This window comes from Anastrepha ludens, chromosome 5, assembly GCF_028408465.1.
Source record: "Anastrepha ludens isolate Willacy chromosome 5, idAnaLude1.1, whole genome shotgun sequence".
In the NCBI taxonomy this organism is placed as follows: Eukaryota; Metazoa; Arthropoda; class Insecta; order Diptera; family Tephritidae; genus Anastrepha; species Anastrepha ludens.
The window spans coordinates 76,902-101,131 of record NC_071501.1 but is presented as its reverse complement, the minus strand read 5'-3'; the positions used below and the strand labels follow the sequence as shown (position 1 = coordinate 101,131).

At 33.0% G+C, this 24,230-nt stretch overlaps 1 protein-coding gene across 2 annotated transcripts in view; it reads right to left on the bottom strand.

The window, feature by feature from the left end:
* LOC128864549 (nuclear receptor coactivator 3) overlaps positions 1-24,230 on the bottom strand; it is a 128,875-nt gene that overhangs the window by 101,232 nt on the left and 3,413 nt on the right. Inside the window, exon 1 of one of the 2 annotated variants that reach the window (XM_054104263.1) lies at positions 16,465-16,754. The exons of the other annotated variant lie outside the window; for it this stretch is intronic. The gene's annotated coding sequence lies outside the window, so the exon portion shown is untranslated. Of the gene's footprint in view, positions 1-16,464; positions 16,755-24,230 lie in introns of those variants that run through there. 2 annotated transcript variants of the gene reach the window in all.

The window sequence follows — 24,230 nt, the reverse complement described above, 5'->3', positions numbered from 1 at the left end:
TATTTTTTCGCCGGATGAGAATTCACACTATACGGACGGATCAGTTTGACATCAATCAATTTTTCATACCTGCTTTACATAGCAATAGTAATGGTCAAATAGAGAGGGTGCATTCAACTTTGACAGAAATCGCACGTTGCATTAAAGCAGAGCAAAATTTAACCGATACCACAGAACTGATATTACTTGCAACTTATAAATACAATAATTCAATGCATTCGACGGTGAATGCAAAACCGATTGATATATTAAATAATTTTTCAACAGACCATATAAGTTCAATTAAAGCTACCCTAATTACTGCACAAGAAAAAGTCGTTAAAAAATCTAAAGCTACCCCAAGGACATTCAAAGAAGGAGAAAAGGTGTATGTTCGCCGGAATAAGCGCCTAGGTAATAAACTTAATAAAGTATATGTTGAAAATGTAGTACAAAACGACCTAGGAACAACCGTGCTAATAAATGGCAAAAAAGTCCACAAGGACAATATAAGATGATTTTTCACAACTACATACTAAAGTAACGACAATGAACCAAAATACACGTTTGAGGAAATATTTTGAAATAGTTTGGAATTTTTGTTAATAGCTTTTTTATTATTACACTCGAGCTACTTCTTCCAACAACACTTCATTTTGTATTACGTAAATAACAATATTATTAATTAATTCCAAAAACCAATTTCGCTATATAAAATACGCTATATGAAGATACTCCAATCAGAAAAAATGGGATCTTCTATAAGGAAATGTTAAAACCAATAATTTGCGTAAATAATTGCATATTTATTTTAATTTTACTTTTCTGAGTTGTAACTAAATTTTCTTGTTAATTACTTAATTAATTGGTTAGTAATTGGTTAAGCTTCCAACGCCTTACTACAAATTGAACATACAATAATAATTCAGTACAAACCCACATACATATGTATATGGAAAAATTCATTGTAAAAACTTAAATTCTTCACATTTTTATAAAAATTTAAAAAAAATAATTATTTATATTTTTGTTATAAGTTTAAGAATTTATGAATTTATAAAAAATTAATCCTTCACATAACCGTAAAAATTTAATTTTTCACATTTTTGTAAAAACTAAGAATTCCTAAAACAAATTGTTTGATTAAAACCTAACTCATACTCATGTCCAAGATTTATATTAAGACCACAGCTAACATACGTATGTATATACTTTTCATTTAATAAAAATACGCATATGAATTTGTAAAATATAATTATAATCGCTGTTGTGCAAAACTTCAATCATGTTATAAAAAAAAAAACAGTTGTATAGAATATCATATATGTAAATTCAAAAAAAAAACAGCGATACACTCACTTATTTTGTAAACGTAGAAAGGCATACATATTTATCGTTAAAATTTGTTAATTATATGTTACGCAAAATTGAATTCACATTTTATGTTAGTTTTTTAAAAAGCTCGTCGGATCAGGGACGACCCGAATTTAAAAGAGGGAGGAGTTATCATATCATGCCTGCCCTAATATTTGACCCAGCAGTTAGCATTGCTTTGATCTTGTTTTTCATAAACAAGTGCAACAATGAAAAACAGCAAATCCCTTTACGGTACCCAAGTACCCAGACTAAGAGCATCGCTTAACAGCAACTTAACAGTGGCGTTCGCTAACAACAACATAGACAGACAAAGGGTATTTAAGGTGGCAGCGTAGAGTAGGAAGGCAGTTATTTGATTTGAGGGTTGACGACGACAAGTCGTGGACGGGAGTAAATAAAGTCCTAAAAAAGGTGTTTTAAAACTTAACTAGACTAAATAAAGTTATGTAAAAAATATATTATAAAAAAAGGTGTTTTAAAACTTAACTGGACTAAATAAAGTTATGTAAAAAATATATTATAAAGAAGTGTTTTTATATAAGAACTTAACTGGACTAAATAAAGTTATGTAAGAAATATATTATAAAAACGGTGTTTTAATATAAGAACTTAACTGGACTAAATAAAGTTATGTAAAAAATATATTATAAAAAAGTGTTTTAATATAAGAACTTAACTGGACTAAATAAAGTTATGTAAAAAATATATTATAAAAAAGTGTTTTAATATAAGAACTTAACTGGACTAAATAAAGTTATGTAAAAAAATATATTAAAAAAGGTGTTTTAATATAAAAACTTAACTTATACATATGTATATAGGTATATACCTACATATATTTAAAAAGCTATAATTTCTATTTTTGCTATCGGTTACACAGTTTGTCTAATAGAAGCGAGGCCGGAAAAATTCAAGCTTAGAGTTCCTTTAGAAAATAAAAGTTTAAATGCTGCAATTTGATAGTTTTGTGAGAAATTTAGACTAAATGAAATCGTACCCCATAAATAATGCAAATGTTTGCCATTTCTCATAAAGCTGCAATGTTAGCATATATGAAGTATGATATATTAATTTGGGAGAAAAGAAATACATTATTTTTTCGGTAGATGGCTGTAGTGATCGAGATCTCGTAAAGTGTCGATCAAACAATTAGAAGTTTATGCTCGTTATCAAGGTGATATATCACCATATAAAAATTCTTTTGCTGTTTTCATTATGAACCCAAATTTGTAAAAGCTTGGATATACAATATGTAAGAATATTTATATAACTATTCCATTGGACTTAACTGGGCACTTTCATGGAGATCGAAATGGTATTCGTAATTTTGCACTGCTGTGCGTTATAATTCAAGATGTGGCCTCTGCTTAAGGCCTAACTGCTTTAGCTTCACTTTGCGTGAGCTTATAAGATTTATTTCACAAGGTAGTCTAACGTAAATAAATAAAATAAATAATTCAGGATGTGGCATTTGTCAATTTTATGAAGTTGTTAGGAGGTGTCATACGCTCTTAAATTTAAAAAATATTTGTTCTAATGTAAATCAACTCCATCGTTACATAAACATCATCAACTAAACATTGCGATTCCAAACATTTTCAGCGAAAATAAAAAAAGATGATCTAACTGCCATCAAACCGGCCGGTCAGTTAAAGTCCTTGCAACCGTCAGGTCAAGAGTTTATCAATGCTTCTAAATTTAATCAAATGGAATTTAACAAGATTTCCAGGAAATAAATTGTATTATAACTTCTGATATCACAGAATATACCACAATTAAGAGCGCAAACATATTCAGTGTTTGTGGGTTAATAACGGCGCCGAATGGAAATCACTAAATAGGAAACTAAAACACGGCGATAGGCAAGTTAAGTATGTGCGCAAATGCAATTCTGGTTGCTCAGTAAATTCAAATTAAACAATATGCTATATTTTTTTTCTAAACTATTTTCAGTTAGCTTTTTGTTATAAGTAATAAATGAAGGATTGAAAGATCCAAGACAAACGACTCCATGTGGTTCACAAACGAAAGGAATTTAAAAAACCATTGATTAGATGAAGAAATTACACGAAGTTTCTTTAAATTTGACGCTACCTACAGTTATATTCATATTATTAGCAGTGCGTTTTCTGAAGTGGGGGAACACGAACTTGTCTGCAGAAAATCTGAATAAAATCTTAAAAGGGTATCACTTTTTAATTGTATGATGAATGCAAATATACTTAAAATAAAGTTTATTTTTTTTCTTTACACTTTCTTCGAATGTAATGAAAAAACCACTACAGGGTCCGACACTTGAAGTGTAACCAACTTCAGACCGCTCGCACAGCTGTCCCCGAGCATCACCTGTCTGTGAAATTAACAGGATCGCAATCTGTGTTTTGTTATGGTCACAACTGTATATTGCTAACCATCTTTGGGCTATTTGTGTAAATGGCCATACTATTTACCCAAGTATTTCTAACAGACGAGTAAAAGCGCGCATTTTGTCTGCAGAAAATCTGAATAAAATCTTAAAAGGGTATCACTTTTTAATTGTATGATGAATGCAAATATACTTAAAATAAAGCTTTTTTTTCTTTGCACTTTCTTCGAATGTAATGAAAAATTCTCTACAGGGTCCGGCACCTGAAGTGTAACCAACTTCAGACCGCTCGCACAGCTGTCCCCGAGCATCACCTGTCTGTGAAATTAATTAAGAAGATCGCAATCTGTGTTTTGTTATGGTCACAACTGTATATTGCTAACCATCTTTGGGCTATTTGTGTAAATGGCCATACTATTTAGCGAAGTATTTCTAACAGACGAGTATAAGCGCGCATTTTTCTAATCAACAAATCTCCTCCGAGTGCATTTCTGCAATAAAAAAGGTGTTTATAAAATGTATCTGCCGTTCGGAGGCAGGACTACATCAAGATGCACATCATAATTGGGGGAGAAGTTCGATGAAACACGTAACAATCTTGCTTAACCAATCTATCACGAAAACAAAAATGATATTTATCTTACCTTTAGCTAAATTATGTTAACTCTAAATTCGTACTTATAGCGTAAACTTAATGAATAATACTTGCTTTGTTTGTCAAGGTTCTTCTACACACGTAATAATAAAAAATAAAACGAAAAAATAGAAAATATAACAACAAAGGACCGAACTGAAAAAAATATCTCGCCTCACGAGACCATAAGGTAATAGGACCTTAGATGCAATATATCAGGTCAGTCCATAAGTTCGTGCGTATTTTACCTATAATTTCACTTTTGTACGATTTTTGCATACAAAAACTTATTCTCGGAATATATTATTTTCTTTGATATATTGAGCATTCAACAAGTGATTTTAATCGCGGATAGAAGCACGTGTTGTTAAAAAAGTAAAATGGAATCTTCGAACGCGTATAAGAGGCATATTTCGTATTTTTTTTATAAAAGTGGTAAAAATGCTATAACTGCTGCTGCAGAAATAAACTCTGTTCAGGGAGAGGATACCGTGAGTGTAAGGACTGCGCAAAAGTGGTTTTCAAAATTCCGAAGTGGTAACTGCGACGTGGAGGTTGCCCTGCGCGCTGGTCGTCCTGAAGTCTTTAACTCCGACGCCTTGCTTGAACTCGTGGAAGCTGAGCCAAATTTGACAGTCGATATGATAGCTCAGAGGTTAAATTCATCGCATGGAACAGAACCAAGGCACCTTCTTCAGTTGGGAAAGGTTTCAAAGTTGAGAAAATGGGTTCCGCATAGACTTTCCTTCGTCAACCTACAGCAGAGAGTGAATGTGTGTTCTCAGCTGCTGCAACGACTTGAAAATGAAAGTTTTTTGAACCGTATCGTTACAATAATCCTGTTCGCAAACGCCAATGGTTAGATAAATATGAAACACCAGAACCGACCCCTAGAATTGGCCTTCACCCCAAGAAGATCATCCTGTCTATTTGGTGGGATATGGCCGGTATTGTTTATTATGAACTTCTCGAACCAAACATGACGATAACTACTGATTATTATTCCCATCAGCTATCAAGTCTGAATGAGCCACTTAAAAAGATCGACCGTCCTTAGTGAATAGACACAAAATTTTGTTTCACCACGACAACGCAAGACCTCATACCGCAAGGCAAACATTAGGCAAGCTGAACGAGCTCGGATGGGAGCTAATGCCGCATCCACCATACTCTCCGGATATTGCACCTTGTGATTATTACCTTTTCCGTGGACTTCAATCCCATATGAGTAACAAGAACTACTCCTCAAAAGAAGCTATAAAAAGGGATATCGAGCCTATTTTGGCTCCAAGGACAACAAATTTTTTGAACAGGGAGATAAAAATTTGCCCCAACGTTGAGAAAACAATGCAAATAAAGGAGGGAAATATATTATTGATTAATAAATACTTTAAACATATTTTTTGTTAATTTTAAAACCAGCTTTAAAAAACGCACGAACTTATGGACTGACCTGATAATATTGTATTAAAAATGCAAAGCTTCATTTTTTCAGCCTACAGAAGTGTAAAACTTTTATCCAAAGTTTGTTTATAAAACAAACAAAATTTGGGACAACCAAACTAATTTTTCGAAACATCTGGATGCCAGCTCGAGGTTAGTCTGTAAGAACGGACAAACAGGTTTAAAAACGTGTGTTACAAGTACATACCATACACTACTTTTACATCAGTGGCATCTTATTCTTGATCTGCGAATATTGGTTGGGGAAAATATAATATCATTGTTGGAGCGGAGCGTTCCATTATAGCTGGCACATAATTCTCCGGATCCATTCTGCCATACAGATATATTTCCATTTTTAAATTATCGTTATATGAATAGTAAGCGAGGTTATTTCCCGATTTAACCCATCTTGTACTATATAATTATATATACTGTGCATAAGAAATCTTTTCAGATTTCTAAATTTTTATTTAATCGTTCTAGAATAGAAATACTGATCCGAGAGCACAAATTAGCGGAGTTTCGCCACAAAGCTTTTGCTTCCTTCGTGGTAAAAAAGAGAAGAACAAAAAGGTTGAACTTTCTACGCACACTATGCAAATATACATACTCGTACATAAATATATGAAATTGGTATAAATTCTACTGTGCATGAAGTTTAGGAGACGGATAGTGAAACTAACACTTGTACGGCTATGTGTGATATGGTTTCAAACGTATACAGGGAGAAGTGAAATCTAATACCTCACAACTAGTTTTTTTATCTTGTTGCTGGAGTTTAGAGGGCAGCAATCAATTCACTCTCCAGGTAGTTTTAATATCTCAAGTACATTTTAAAATACATCAATTTTTTTTAACTTTCAATTTCATTTATAATACAGTGCATATATTCTTATATAATCTTTGGAACTTTTGGCCTTCATTCCTGTCCAGCATACCCTCCAAACCTGACATAACACTTCCAATGGAATGTGATATGATGTTTTTTTTTTTTTTGTATACATATTAAGAAATTGAAACTATTTTTTCCAAGCTCATGAAATTCAGCTACTGAAATTCCACGAATTTATGAACAGTACCATGTCTTGCAAAACACGGTGTATTCTTCATCGCAACATATTCAGATTAATTTGACGTCTAATATTGCACGAGCTTTTTTGTAATAATAAAGTTCCACACGGCAATTTTCAAAAATTTGTTCTCGTAACAAATAAGCGGCCGAAGCAGCAGCGCCGGCACTTTAAGAAATCTATTTTTTCTGGGTTTTAGATTTCATGCCCAAGATTATTTCCCAGAGCATGAATTCAACGGCAAGATATTAAAATTTGTCGCTTCGACAGTTCACTTTAATTGTTTTGTATACATAAATTAGCTGATTGGAAGATTCAACTTATTTTTATATTTTATATGCTTGAAGAAACATGAGAGCGCCATATAGCCGTATGCACAATCCGTGCATCCGACTTCTTATTCTCAGTCACTTAAAACCTCTTTCCCACAAACCACAATACATACCATTTGTTTACCGATTTTGGCAGCTCATTTACTTTCCTATTCCTAACAGGTTGTTGAGAAAATGAAATCGAATTTACCATGTCAACAAATTTAACTGCTTCGCATCAACAAACAGTCGAGAAAATAGTCTTTGAATCCAAAAAATGATTGCGGATGGTAACAAATACTATATATCAGCAATACACCGTTGCAACAAATTTATTTCGGGAAATAAAACATAAGCATATCTCTTGTAGTGAGGTTTTTGTACCATATAAATCTATGTATCATAATAGTACTTATGTATGATTAGTTTGTATGTTAAGTTCAACGTTTAAGTAGAGTGAATAAAATTCTTTAGAGTTGAGCTCTGGTTTCCTTGTATCGGTCGTAATATAACGTTGCCAAAAACCGTGCAAATTTTATTAATGTAGGTATGTCCACTACATCGTTACCAAATGATAGAGACGCTACCAAATAATACTGCAACAGTACTGTGAGTATTTAAACAAATATTTGAGGTATTTTAGAAAATAATGGAATTAGTTGTATGTATTAATCAAAACTCTGTCTATCTACAGATAATCGAAAAAATTTAAAATCAAACAAAGGACGAGCGAGGATGGTGCATTTCTCATTGAAGGTGAATTGCTCAAGCATTCATGTACAACATTACATAGCTCTTGAAGATATACCCATACTCAAGCAGAAGAGAGACAGAATGAAAACAATGCAGAAAAAAGTGCGTGCATTTATTAAGTTTAATTATTTACTTTATGTTGATTCTGCCAGTCTACAGCGCCAATACCATCGAAAGACTCTCTAAATATATATAATTTAAACACTTCGCTCTTGCTTTCATAATCACACTTTTAAGTTTAAAATATATTTTATAATATTCCCATTTATGTTGTAAAAGCAAATATTTTCTTAATTGAATTCGCTAAACATTGAGTTGGAACGAATCATTTTGGCAAAGTGTTAAAACTGATTTTCTTATTCTAACTTGTTATTTACCGGAAAAGTATATAAGTACAAAATTTTTCTTTATTTTGAGTTAAAGGAAAATATTTTTTTAATTTGTTTCCGACGCACCAAAACCTCAAAAGTCTCCTCATTTGAACATTCTTTGAATACTTGTAACTCCGATGATTATCGGTGATGCAGAAAACAAATAAGTTAAAACCAAAATTTTACTTTATTTTATTAATTAATTTTCCAGCGGAACAATGGGAGACAGCTACATACTTTTAAAAATAGTGCAGAAGTTACCGAGTAAAGGATTTGTGTACTTGGTGGCGGGGGTGAAAGCTAAAATGCACAACTTCAGTGCATGGTATCTCTGAAGACAATTTGGTTTCTTTGACAATTCTTGAGGTGTTCAAAAACTTCCTCGGCATAATAATTTTCTTTTTTATCAATTTTGTTTTTGCCTCAATTAATATACAATAACCTTTCTGATTCTAATTCAACGTTTGTCCACTTTGTTTTTTGTTTTTGTTTCCTTTTTCGTTTGGTATGACAACTAATTTCAATACATTTCCGATCGAAATTAGGGTAGACAGCGATGTCTTCATAATTCGCAAGGTAATTGAAACTGGATTTCTTACAAATGAGGTACTTCGTTCTCAAAATTTTGTATGGCGAATTACGTATTTTGAAGGGTAAGCGGAACGTAGATTACAAATGAGAAAGCGAATTACGAATAGGAGAGCGAATTACGTGCTGTAAAAACATAGCATAAGAGTGATTAATGTATGTTTATTTTCGAAATGTAAAAAAAGTGCATATTTCAAACCGAGTTTCTTTATAAATTATTGTACAGAAATTTTACTTTAAATTAAAGTTTAGACTCTTGACAAGTGTGTTTTAAAAATTTTTGGATCAGGTCACCAATTCGGACACATTGGGCCACATAGTAGTGGCTATAGTAAAGGGTTTTTCAATTGGCGCGGGTCGATTTTGGCGCCCTGTGGCAACCATTTTGTTTTGGTGACATCTGTCAAATCTTTTGTTTATTATTCAGTTGTTTATGCCAAATCATCATGGCAAGTTACACGATTGAACAGCATGTTCAAATGATAAATCTTTATTATAAAAATGAGTGTTCATTAACGCAAACGTTGCGCGCATTGCGCCCATTTCTCGGTAGACGTGGTGGCCCTTTCAATTTCTTATGGCCCATATTGAACCATATGGACCTAGACGACATGTGGTTCCAGCAAGACGGCGCTACGTGCCACACAGCAAACGCCATTTTATTCCATTTGAACATCTACCCACCCTTATTGAAAAACCCTTTAGATAGGTGTAATAAAACTAAAACTATACGAAGCAAAAAGCACATTAAACAAATAAATGTAAATATTGGGTAATTATTTAGTTTAAGACCCAGGGATCAAAATAGGTAAAAAATAGTGAATATATCTCAATAAGTCTCGTTTTGGTCCCTTCTTCTACCAAAACAATATTTTAATATACACGAAAATTGTTCATGCCTTAAATTAATTATATGAAGTAAAAAATTATTGAGTCAAGATACGTTATAAGTGTGCTAAAGAAAAGCGTAAAAAGTGGCAATGCCAAAATTTACCTTCGTCGCGCATTTTATGTTTACATTTTAGTTATTGAAATATTCAATAATTAACAAATTTAGCAAAATATTTTGCTGAAAATGTCAATAATTAGAGCATATAGTGTTCCAGTTGTATGACAGTTACTGACACAATTTACTAATTTACCGGAATTGTATTTAGTTAATTATGAACGGTTTAAAAGACTAACATAACAAATTGGGATTTTGGCATCCTACTACATAACTAAATATCGCACTGTCCCAGAATTTAGGAAAGTTTCAACCTTTTTTAATTTATTTTAAAAACAAGTATTTGGTTCCACCGTGTTTTTTTTAAATCAGCCAGTTAGTGTGTAAATCTTAAATGCGCTCTTCAGAGTTCAAATGAGTAAAAGGTTGAACTTTTGCTTTAAAAAATCCCTTGATTGTTGTCGCAAATTCCACCATTAACTATTAGCTTAATCGTCCTATCCAAATTAAATTTATTTTCACAGAATATATCATCTTGAAGGAAATGATAATATATCCCAGAAGAATTAAAGTATTCGAAAAGATGTGCCTGTTCCAGTTGTTTTGTAAGTTATATCAATTTTTGGATTTCGCTTTTATTTATACCGCATTGATTAAATCCTGGAATTAGGTGTCGTATTTAATTCCCGTTTCATATTCATTGGGCACTTCATACTTCTGAAATTCGTTTATGTTATGTTTGTTCGCTCAAGGCGCCACTACACTTCTTTGATTTAGAGTCCTTTTTATACGTCGCACATTGCACGACCAGCATACATTCAAATACACTTTGCCTTACATTTTTCACTCTTCGCCCTCTCCATGCCTTCTTACAATGCATGTTGTTTGTTAATTGACTTGAATTGCCTTAAATTAGACGAACGGTAAATCCTTTCATTATTATCGCGGATATTATTTATGGCAAAATTAATTCCCATGTTGATCTTAAATACTTGGGACATAATACATAACAGGTTTTATATAAATTTACATCGAACAGATTGTGCCAGATTATCACTAGGTCGCTCTTAAAATTCAATAACCTACTAACAAAATATAATCATTTGGACACTTCATTGCATGGGATTTGCCGAGACGATAGTTACATAAAATAATTGAAAATTCTATTTAAATATTACTTTTTTCTATTATTAGTTTAACAACATATCTGAATTGAAATCTTAATTTGTAAGGACGTAATACCCTATTGACAAGGATAAATAAATAAAATTGTGGTTTTTCTACCCAAAGAGCTGCCTTGTAATAAATACCTTAATGGTAGATTAAATTAATTACAAAAAGTTAAACATTGAAGAGTAGGGTTTCTCATTTCCCGTCACATAATGATTCCCGGGAAACGAGAATATTTCGAAAATATTCCCGGGATTCCCGGGAAAATCGAGTTTTTATATTTACTAATTAAAATAAATTTATTAATTTAAAAACAATTAAAAAATTCATTTTCACATATTTTATTCATATTCACAAAACAAAAAAATTCATATTTATTCAAATTCATAAAACAAAAAAAAAAGTTATTTATTAGAAGAGTTTTTAAAATGAGTTCTGAGACAAACTAGCGCATTAACTGAATTGTCGTTGAGTCTTGTCCTAATTTTGGTGACAAAAAGGCCAGCAGTCGAAAATACTCTTTCACTTTCCACTGAAGTTGGTTTAATGCAAAGAAGAGCATCTAAGAGCATTTTCAAATTTTTGGTTAACTTTCCACTAGCTTCAAATAAATTAAATTCTTTTAATATAGTCTTATATTCTGTATCTCCAGTACTTTGTTTTTGGCGCTCATACTATTTATAGCACTTTCAAGCTTTCGTTTCAAAACATTCGCGGGCATTTCTGCTTCTATATTGTTTTCCGTTTCGGAAATCAATACGCTTTCTTCATTTTCAAGTACAGTGGTGTCTTCAAGGATATTAACTGGAAATAGGCGGTGTAACAATTCTTTAGATAATTTAACCATTTCAGACTTCGACGACATTTCAAAAAACATATCATCTTGATTGGAGTACAATAAACTTGAATTATTTAGGTACTTTACCAATGAAATTAAAATTTTGGATCTTCGAGTTGTCATACGGAATTTAAAATTTTGTAATAATTCTCGAGATATTGAATTATCTAACGCATTTAACGTTTCTATTAGGAACGATAGTATTCCCTCACTCTTTATTAAATCCATATCACGTCGACATAATGCATCGGACGCTAATTTTACTGGACGTAAACAAGTAATTAATGTGCTTACAATTTGGAACAGCTGATCTTCCTTTTCAAGTAGATGTGTAGCATTAACTTCGCATAGACTTTTTTTAATCGGAATTCTTATTTGCTCAAATCTTTCCAACATATCTAATAAGCTATTCCACCTTGTCGTACAGTCTAATGATAGGTTTAATTCTTTACCATATTCTAATTTGACATTTTGCTGAAGAATTGTGTTACGTACTGGCGATTTTCTGAAAAATGATGCTATCTTGCGGATTTGTTTTATTGCATCCTGGATATGAGGTTTTAGATCTTTGAATTTAAGGTCACTTATATTTGTATCATGTTCATATGACATCCCTTCAAATGTTGTATTTTCGTCTTGTCAAGACAATCATAATTATCAATGTCGCTATCATCATCTGAATCTAATAATTGGTCTACTTGGTGCTGCTGATTTTTTTGCAATAATAATTCTGTCTTAGTAGAACCAAAAAGGGTATCCAGAACAGCCAAATGAATCCCATGTGTGTAGCATTGTAAATGGAAGGCAGGAGCTAACTTTCCAAATTTCACCATAACGGCTGCTCCATCAGTTATGATTGCAATAATATCTGTAGATAAATTCAAGTTAAATTCCTTTAACCGCTCATTAACTAAATCTAATGTTTTTTCAGCTCCACAACTTCCTTCAATTCTTATTAATCCCAAATTTTCAAATATCCCACCATTGGACATAACATTGATATTCATGTATCTACGATTACGGTTGCTTGTCCACTCATCTACAGTTAAGCAAAATTTTTGATTTGCATTTAGAATAGTTGAAAATCTATATTTAAGTTTTGATTTAACTTCGGCATAATAGTTGAATATAAGATTCATTATGTGTGAAGGATTTTTAGGAAGAAAATATCCTTTCGCACAAATAGATTCACGAATGAACGTACTTTTCGAAATAACATTGATGGAAATTCCATCTACAGCTGCTAGTTTTGCAAGAATTTCTTCCAATGATTGTTTCTTTACATATTTTAAAATGGAATTTTGATTTCCTGAAATTGATTTATCAGATTTGTCCGGCGATGAAGTACTTGGAGCGTCGAATTTATTGTTCTTGGTAACCAAATCTATTCCATGTTGGATTTGCATATGACGATTTATTCCACTTGTGGAACCTCCCTTTCTCATAATCACTTGATTACATTTATTGCATTTTGCTTTGTCCTTATTAGTAGAATCAATGGTAAAATAAAATCTCCAATTTCTTTCTGACGACATTCGTATTTTTTAATAACCCTTTAATTTTAATATTTAAAATATCAGTGGAATAATAACTAATTGTTATTAAAATTCAATTAAACTTACTTTAATTCACAAAGAAATCTTTTAACCACTTTTAATATATAACTTTTTAAAATATAAAAAGTAAAGACACCCAAACGCTATGACTTTTCAAATATTTGTGTTGCACAGCTGTATAATCACGAAAACAAGAAAGTCAATGCTTGCTTAGCTTACTTTGTTTTTGAATATTTTTAAATAAAAAAAGTAATTTGAATTTTTCATTTTAAATGATAATAAATGTTAAATAATCCCGGGAATTTACGTTTTTTTTTTCGGGAAATCGGGAATAGATATTTTTGCGGATTACCCGGGATATCGGGAACGGGAAATCCCGGGAGAGAAACCCTATTGAAGAGTTTTACATACATATATAATATAAAATTACAATAATAAGAGTAGTGTTTTTCATAATCGGGCAAGTTCTGTAATTCACTTCCGAGTGAATATCTTTGAAATTTTAAAATTGGTTCACCTATATTTGATTTGATTTTGTACTTAAGCTTATACAGTATTTTCTTTTTAGAAGGAGCCTGTGTGTTTGTATATACATGTATGGACTTACATATGTATGTATGTGGAGTTGAAAGTTTGCGTAGACTAAATATAAAATATCCATAGTACATTCAATTAATACGTTAAAGAACGTTAAATCTTTAGAGTTAGAAAGGTCTGGGGCTTTTAAAAGCTATTGGTCAATAGATGTCAGCTTTATATTCTATTTTAAGTTGATAAATGAATACATAGAAAGACATCACATAACCATATAAGATATAAATGTATATGTATATTCAACTTATATTTATAAGATAAAATTACGAACCACTTTAATTCTTACGTTATTTTAATTATACCTCTAATAAAAATAAATAATATTGCTTTTCGGTTGTAAGTAAGCAGCAAATGGCGTTTTGTTAATATTTAATTTGCCGACTAATGAAATAATAATTTGGTTTGCGTTCACAAACCTTACAAGATATCGAGCTCAAAAATTTGAAGCTGTTATAATTCACATGGCAGTCGGTTCTACGTACCGAAATGGTTCGGGTTTCTTTTCCGACAAAGCGCTGACACCCCAGTAAACTAGCCCTGTCTAATGCGCTGAACATCAAAGCTGTAAATGAGCAAACCCACAATCTTATGCAACACTCCAGCTATCCTTAGCTCCCCTACTCTTTCTAAGCACTAAAACATTGTTTCTCCAATCTTTGAGAATTAAATAAATAAATCTCAAGTAGGTGCGTATGTATTAATGTCGTTGCCAAATCATCTCTAAATTTGGTTTGCTAGTTAAGACACACATTTTTTCGCATTCTGATGTTATATGTAACTATCATATATTACTATATATATGTATATGCTAGTGGTAGAAAGTAAAATAATCTTTAAGAGTTATATAAAATGAAAAAAATTATGTACAAGCTAATTAAATAGAAAAAATAAATAGCATGACGCCCTTTTTCAGTGCCGAGTAGAGTAGAATGGGGTAAGATAGGTATGGGGGCACAATAGGTAGGTGGGGTTTTCGTCGCACCGTTTTTGCAGAGATCACTCGTCTTATGTGAATTGAATACGTGGTGGGGAACAACGTTCGCGACTGTCATTTCGGCCGTCACCATTGATTAGTTATCCTAGTTCTGGCGTCGTTTAGTTTTTTGTGAGCTTTTCTCCGACATAGCATTTTTTTATTCTACGGTGCAGTGCATTTAATGTATGTAAATATTTTTCAGGTGAGTTTTATTTTACGTAGAAAATAATGCTGAACACGAATAATGTGTCTGTTTTTTGATATTTTTGTTTTTTAGAAAAATATCGGCACTAACATAAAACATGTGCTTGGGGGCACTATAGGTCAGCCGTCTGGGGGCATTATAGGTCACTACTTTTAATGGAATAAAATAAATTTTAATTGTTTTTGCAGCAAAATGGTGCGTAATTATGTGCGAAAAACGCCGAAACGAAGTGAAGAGGACGTAAAAAACGCAGTCGCGGCAGTCCGAGATTGCGCTAGTGTTCGATCAGCCTCTAAACAATTTAAAATTCCGTTCGAAACATTACGTGCTTGCGTGATGAATTAAAGAAAAATTCCTAACTTTTATAACATGTGCAGTGTTCATACTCTATAAATAAAGGTTAAAACGTTAATTTCCAAGCCATGTACATTGTTCTTTTCCCCTCACATATAGTGACCTATCGTGCCCCCCGATTTTGAAAATATCGAAAAAAAGACCCTTTGTCTTATTGAATGCAGCTTCTAAAATATTTAGCCAAACATAAGTCAGTATAACCAAAATGTTAGCAGATAAATAACCTTTCAAAATCTTGCTTATTTTTCAAAATCAATGCAAAAACACCGTTGCAAGAGCTCTCCAAAAAAAAAATGACCTATCTTACCCCATTCTACTCTACAGTTCATTAGAATTCTATAACAGCTCGACATTATTGATTTATTATAGTGCTAGTGTCTATATTTTTAAATAATTAGTTTTTCCAATAACGTCTTATTTTTAACTCAACTTAAGTGTTTTGAGAAATATCATAATTCTCTTACGCTACGTAATACATAATTCGAATGGATTCAAGTATACCCAAAAGCAGCCTACTGCATTCCGCTTAGGATTCAGATTAGACGTTCTGGCAACCGCAGATTTTTTTATATAATATATATTTTTTATTTTTTTATTTTTGTTTTTTTTTGTTAAACAAAATACATATATGAAATGAACTATGAGCCTAAAATTGGAGGTTAGGGTAAAGAATGACTTCAACTTTCAAGGCCAAGTTATTTTATTTTTTAATGAAATAGAAGATAATGGGCTTTCATATTGGGTACCAGTGTTTAAAATTTTACTTTCATAGAAAGCACAAAACATACTACAGAACAGTTTGTTTTTAGGTTTTTTCCATTTCAAATAGTTGGGAATATTATCAATTTTTTATGTAGGTTAAAAGCTAATCTATAAAGTTTGTTTATATATTCTCTATGCAGATAATTCAGCTGTAATTTCATTTACATACCTGTTAGGTTGAATAAGCTGGGAATTACTGTATATACTACTACTGTATAAACATATGTAGTTACGCGACAAAAAAAACGTGTGCATCAGCATTACAGCTTATTTTGGCTTGGAAAAACACAATTTTCTAAATTGCTACCCACAGACGCAAGTTCCGTTGTTAGACAGTTGTTTTTTTTTTAATATTTAGTTTACTCAGCAGATACACTTTACAAACTTGAAACATATTCTCTAAAACTCTTTTTAATGTTGCACTTTGTTTTCTTGTTTATGGTACATCATCACTTTGTTATGAATGATTTTAGCTGGCATTGATAATAAAACAACGGAGAAAAGTAAGAAGCAAGAAATTCCAAGTTGCCACTTCGTTTTGAATGCCACTCAAGCCGAATATGATTATATTCAGAATGCATAATCCTACGCATGGCGAAAAACAAGGCGAATTGAGTACTGTAGGTAGCGTCTTCCCAAAACAGTTCTTTATATTTCGCGATTCTGACAAGTTTGACGCCAGGTCTTTTGCTAATACAAAACAAACGAACAAAACAAGCAAAAGGATGAAAAATTACATGTTTTTGGTAATACTGTGATTTGTGAGATTTAAACTACACAAACTTATTGAAAACGAAGTGCCGCGTGTTAAATTGTGAAAACATAAATTAATATTGTTGTGAACGGTGAAGTTTTGCGAAACAACTGGCAACAATAGCGAACGGAATGCCAAAACAAAAACATGAATTAGCCTTGATGGCGACAGCAGATAACGAGGCAGAGCATGCTTTTTTGGTCTACCATTTGATGAGTTAGACGAAGACAACAGGTGACTACATCGTACAGCCAGATCTAGAAATTACGATAATTATTAAACACATGTATATAGGCAGAGATGCATGCACATAGGGTATACAGTTGGAAGTTGAACTTATAAGCGAACAAATGAAAACAAATAGAGTGATTCAGTTTTAAAATGAACGTGTCCAAGGTAGAGCAGTTAAGTATTGAAAATAAAAATCAAATTATTCAACAATCCTTTTGATCGAACTCAAAGGAAATGTTGTAAGAGAATTATTTGGATTTTAACGTAACAACTCTATATAAAACCAGGCGAACTAATTTAAGCTGGTACCTTTACATCAGCTGAGCTGTTTTCGCAATTTTGTATTTCGAATGAAACAGTGGCCTTTTTCTCTGATTGTTTTTACATTCCTCCCAAGGCAAATCTATTAAAGATGGTGTTGGTAAATGAACTGAGTTGTGTTTTTTTCTTTCGCCGTGTTCGTCTGGCTCAGAATGAAACAAAGCGAATTCATTATTTGTTTTCTACTTTCGCAATACTTTGCCTTGACAATCAAACCTACAGAACTTTGTTGTTGGTCCAGTGCCACCACCATTAATGACTGCGCCTTGATTCCTATGGAATTTTGTCATTCAAAACATCAAATTGAAAAAACAAAATTCATGTAAATGCCTGGAGTATACACTATGGAGCAAAAGTGATCACAAAATTACAATTCACTGGTACCACCTTTTTTGGAATTAGTGTGTCACAAAATACTAGGAAACAAAAACAACAATTATAGTATAACAGAAGAATTTGCAAGCAGCGAGCATTTAAGAGCAACATGTTTGGAAGTTAACCGTTAATAACAATAACAAGTTTATTTATTTCGATAGATTTGTATTCGTTACTTCCTTTATTTTTCTGTTGCTTTGTGGTTTTCATTCGTTAAGGTTCATTTTGTGAGTAAAATTTATATTTTGTGAAAAATGCGAAAAATTAATAATGAAAAAGTAAAAGCTGGAGAATTAATTTTAGAAGGCAAATCAATGAGACAAATTGCTTCTGAGCTACGGATATCTCAAGCTAAAAAAAACGAATAATTGCGACTAAGATTCAAAACCGCAACAAGGTCCTTAAGTCGTTATCCGGCAGTAATTGCGGCCAAGGCAAAGCAATTGGGTGGCCGGTTCTGAATTATGTTGCACCTGTCTGGTGGCCTGGCATTAGTGATTCGCAGTAGGTAAAGCTCCAGACATGTCAAAATACTGCATTCAGGACAGCCTCCTCATGTTCCTCCTGCAACACCAACAAATCGAATTCAGAGGAATTATTGTGAAACGCTTTATTTAGATCGAAACATAAGAAATTCCTGACAATATATTTGGATATTTCAAATTCTTGGTACATATGTACATATGTTACAATCGATATTAATATTATTATAAACAAGCATATAAGAGCTGATTTGTTATACTTATATGATACTAGCACACCCGGCCCGCTTCGCTGGGCACACTAAAATAGAATAGATATTGTTTAGAACAGAAAAGATATGGTTTTCATATTATTTATTTCTTTATTCTTTATTCAAGCGCTTTGGCATAAACAATATTTTTTGTTTTTCTATTTGTTTTTGAGTAAATATAAAATATAAATTGAAAATCAGGAAAAAAGAAGATTGTTTTTAAATTTCAAATCAACGCAAATGAATAACTAAGAAACAATCGTCCTTTTTCCTGATCATCCATGAATTTTTCGATTCAATTTATATGTTTTATTAAGCATTGGAGTTTTTTAACCATTATCCATTTATATTTTTCAAAAAAAAAAAACGAAAAAAATTTTTTTTTCCACGAACACATAATTTCATTTCAACATTCGGATTTCACATTAAATTCTCAAATTTCGTAAGAAATTATTCACTGTTCCAAAATCCATTTAATTTGGTGCAAAGACACGGCGGGTCCACGTTTTGTAATATATTTCGAGACCCTAGTCATCAATAGGTATGAAAATTACCCCGTATTAAAGCACTTATCAACAGCTTGAATTTGATGCCAATATTGTACATACACAACCAAAGGTTACCCGGGTCCACGTTTTGACCTATATCTCGAGACCCCAGTCACGTAGCGGCATGAAAAATACTCTGTACTAATAGTCTAAGAGCTCATGACCAAAAAACCCAACATATTTTATACTTCTTGAAATTTTGTGTGAGATTAGTTTTTTAATACTAGAATCGATATCCGGCGGGCTGGCTGCTCAATACCGGTCTTAATTATGCGTTTTTATTTTTTAAAATTGTTAATAAAAAACATTTACTCAACATATTTTATACCACTTGAAATTTTAACAGAATTTCATTTACGGTCTGTATAAAATGAAACGATGGTTGCCAGCCCATTCTCATGGTCCCAAAGTACTGCCAGCCCATGTTGAAAGTGCGTTGATGGAAGCACAAGTCAACATATTTTATACCGGCTGTCTTTTTTACACGACATTGGCAATACAATAAATTGACGAAATGTGTAGAGCCAACCCATTCTGATGGTCCCATCACATGGAAAATTTGGAAAATTTCATTCCTGTTAGTGCGAGCGAGACCGACTTACGTGAATGTGGGTGCGCGAGAGAGAGAGCGTATATTGTTCATATTCTGTCTCTCCGTACAGTCTTGCAAAAATGGGAAGGATGAAAGGTTTATTCATCAAAAAATTAGAAAATGGGATTTTTTTTTCTTTTTCTTAAAAAAGTTTTTATTTCTAATTTATTATTCCTTTATTTATTTATTTAATTTATTAAATGGATAGAAAAAAAAAAACAAAATTAAATTTTTAATTTTCTATGTCAGAAATAGATTCCGAGTCTGAACTGAAATAGTCATTTTCTATTTCTTCAGCTTCAGCATCTAAAAGAAAATCATACCGTCAATCAAAATACCTGATAGTTGCAATATTTCGGACTATGAATGAAGGCGTAAAATACTATACCTGATTCAATGTTGTCATTCGTTGAAGGAGTTTCTATGACAGCTCCAAGGACTGATTGAGGGAATTGGTCGCCATCAAACCAATTAAAAGAAAGAAATTCTCCATTTCTCACCCAGCCATTCGATTCTGGGAGATAACAATTTGGAAATTTCAAATAAGCGTTTCGCCATGTATTTCCAATATACCTATTGAGCTCGGAGAAGTTGCTGATGTAACTCGGTTTTACATGGCGGTAAAGACGATGCGTCGATATTTTTCAGCTGTTTCTGGAATGCTTCGTTTACATTTGACGCTTTCTATGTCTCCCAGAATTTAGAAAAGCGACCGCTGTTCACTAATTTATGTTTCTTAAATTGTACATTTCGCATACAAATTTTTCCAGCATTTTAAATATATAATTTTTTGTTGCGATGGAGTTTATATTCCCCAGTTCAATAAAAGCATTTTGATATTCCGGTGATTTTTTTAATATCTGGAAAGGTCTTTTCTTGCGTTTTCTGTAAAAGGCCGGACTTTAATCACAGCCGGTCAGGGCATGGAATTCTGGTAAACTCTGGCATAGGAATGGGCTGAGTTGTTCACTGAAATTATTGATATCAATGCAAAGTTTGTCATTGCCAGTTCCTAATTCCATAAATATGTGCAATTCGTCAGTATCGGAACATTTTATTAAAATATTCTTGCAGACCGCTTTACATACATGATACACAATTTTTGTATCTGCTTCCTCCTGAAGTTCCCATGACATTTCCTCATCGACGATTTTCGATACAGAGGCGCCGTCACTTGTAAATGTATAGCACACATCGTAATTCAATTTTATGGTTGAATTGCCAATAAATGGCGCCATTTCCACTGTTCCCCAATGTTCTATGAGAAATCTGACCAGTGCGTCCTTGAATTTGCTATTTCTTAATTCTTTATTGAAATCTTTAGGTCGAGTTTGTTCGGGTCCTGTGATGTTATAATCGATACTGCTGACATTTCCTCTTTGTATTCGTTCATAATCTTTAACGGATGGAGTAAAATATTGGTCGAATATGATGTCGAATCGTTTGGCCGGTGTCTTCTGCATGAATGAGATAATTTTTTTTGATAAATTTCCAAAAGTGTTTGGAATTTCTTTCATTAAGTGGAGCAGGAAAAATCCATCGATTATGACTATGTCGAATATTTGCGGTATGTTAGCAGTTGTATTTATTTGTAAAACCTGAGTGATTGCAGATTTTTCAGTCTTACAAATTGTTCCATCAGAATGACATAGAGATAACGGAATTGGTGTTATTGGATAAGACAATATTTTTTCGACTTCGATATTGTAATCCATCGATAATGCCACAATTCGTGCAAATAGATCCCGTTGTAAGCGTATTTCGTAGACCTGGTTAGCAACTTTTGCTTTATTATTTACTGCATTGGCTGAAAAATTACAAATTTTAACCCTTGTGATGACTTTCGCTGTGGGTCTATGGAGCACTGAGTAATGAATTCTTCCCTAAACTGGCTCCCTGATTGTTCAAATGTCAATAAATAATTTTCAACCTGCAATGATGCAGCCTTTCCCGTAGCGATGTTGAAGAGAAAATTCCTGTCAATGCTGTCATCGAAGGGGTTCATAAATTTATCAAAAGTTTTTATGAAATTTCGGAGTTGATTAGAATCTCTTTTGATGATATGCGGTTCCAGTTGCGTTGAGATATCGGGACGTTTCTTCAAACCAGCAGTTTCATATACATGGAAAATGATGGCAGCACGAATAGCATGAATTTTTGCCCAACTTTGCCGGGCAGAAATGGAATTTGTGAAATGGATTATTCCCGTCTATTATTTTGCTGCATCGGCATTAATTGTTTGTTCTAAGGTTATATCAATCGGTTGTCTTGAAAAAACTTTGTCGGTTCGTTTTATGCCAAAGAAGCCTTCTTTTATGGCAACATGTAACGATGGGTGCGTTTCCTCAATCTTGTTCAAATTGTCGATATATCTGACAAGCCAACGTGCATAATTCGGCTGGTTGGATACAAAGAAAATGCTTCCTATTTTCGGTAATATGTATTTGAAAAGTATAAAGTGTCCAGTCCTAATACTTCGACTGAAGCTGAAGAAATAGAAAATGACTATTTCAGTTCAGACTCGGAATCTATTTCTGACATAGAAAATTAAAAATTTATGTTTTTTTTTTTTTCTATTCATTTAATAAATTAAATAAAGGAATAATAAATTAGAAATAAAAACTTTTTTAAGAAAAAGAAAAAAAAAATCCCATTTTCTAATTTTTTGATGAACAAACCTTTCATCCTTCCCATTTTTGCAAGACTGTACGGAGAGACAGAATATGAACAATATACGCTCTCTCTCGCGCACCCACATTCACGTAAGTCGGTCTCGCTCGCACTCACAGGAATGAAATTTTTCAAAGTTTCCATGTGATGGGACCATCAGAATGGGTTGGCTCTACACATTTCGTCAATTTATTGTATTGCCAATGTCGTGTAAAAAAGACAGCCGGTATAAAATATGTTGACTTGTGCTTCCATCAACGCACTTTCAACATGGGCTGGCAGTACTTTGGGACCATGAGAATGGGCTGGCAACCATCGTTTCATTTTATACAGACCGTAAGTGAAATGCTGTTAAAATTTCAAGTGGTATAAAATATGTTGAGTAAATGTTTTTTATTAACAATTTTAAAAAATAAAAACGCATAATTAAGACCGGTATTGAGCAGCCAGCCCGCCGGATATCGATTCTAGTATTAAAAAACTAATCTCACGCAAAATTTCAAGAAGTATAAAATATGTTGGGTTTTTTGGTCATGAGCTCTCCGTCTATAAGGTATTCACCAACAGCTTCAATTTGATATCCATATTGTACAAACACATTCTAGGGTCCACGTTTTGGTCTCTATCTCGAGACCCTAGTCACGGAGCGGCATGAAAAATACTCTGAACTAAGGCGTTCACCAACAGCTTCCATTTGATACCCATATTGTACATACACGTCCGAAGGTTACCCGGGTCCACGTTTTGACCTATATCTCGAGACCCTATCTACCAATAGGTATTCAAACTATACGGAAATCATCTTCAATACCTACTTAACAATGTGTGTAAGTTTGGTTTAATTCGGTTCAAAGACACGGCGGGTCAACGTTTTGGTATATATTTCGAGACCCTAGTCATCAATAGGTATGAAAATTACCCCGTATTAAAGCACTTATCAACAGCTTTCATTTGATATCCATATTGTACAAACACATTCTAGGGTCCACGTTTTGGTCTCTATCTCGAGACCCTAGTCACGGAGCGGATGGAAATACTCTGAACTAAAGCATTCACCAACAGCTTCCATTTGATACCCATATTGTACATACACATCCGAAGGTTACCCGGGTCCACGTTTTGACCTATATCTCGAGACCCTATCTCCCAATAGGTATCCAAACTATACGGAAACCATCTTCAATACCTCCTTAACAATGTGTGTAAGTTTGGTTTAATTCGGTGCAAAGACACGGCGGGTCCACGTTTTGGCATATATTTCGAGACCCTAGTCATCAATAGGTATGAAAATTACCCCGTATTAAAGCACTTATCAACAGCTTTCATTTGATACCCATATTGTACATACACAACCAAAGGTTAACCGGGTCCACGTTTTGACCTATATCTCGAGACACCAGTCACGGAGCGGCATGAAAAATACTCTGTACTAAAGCATTCACCAACAGCTTCAATTTGATATCCATATTGTACAAACACATTCTAGGGTCCACGTTTTGGTCTCTATCTCGAGACCCTAGTCACGGAGCGGCATGAAAAATACTCTGAACTAAAGCATTCACCAACAGCTTCCATTTGATACCCATATTGTACATACACATCCGAAGGTTACCCGGGTCCACGATTTGACCTATATCTCGAGACCCCAGTCACGGAGCGGCATGAAAAATACTCTGTACTAAAGCATTCACCAACAGCTTCAATTTGATAT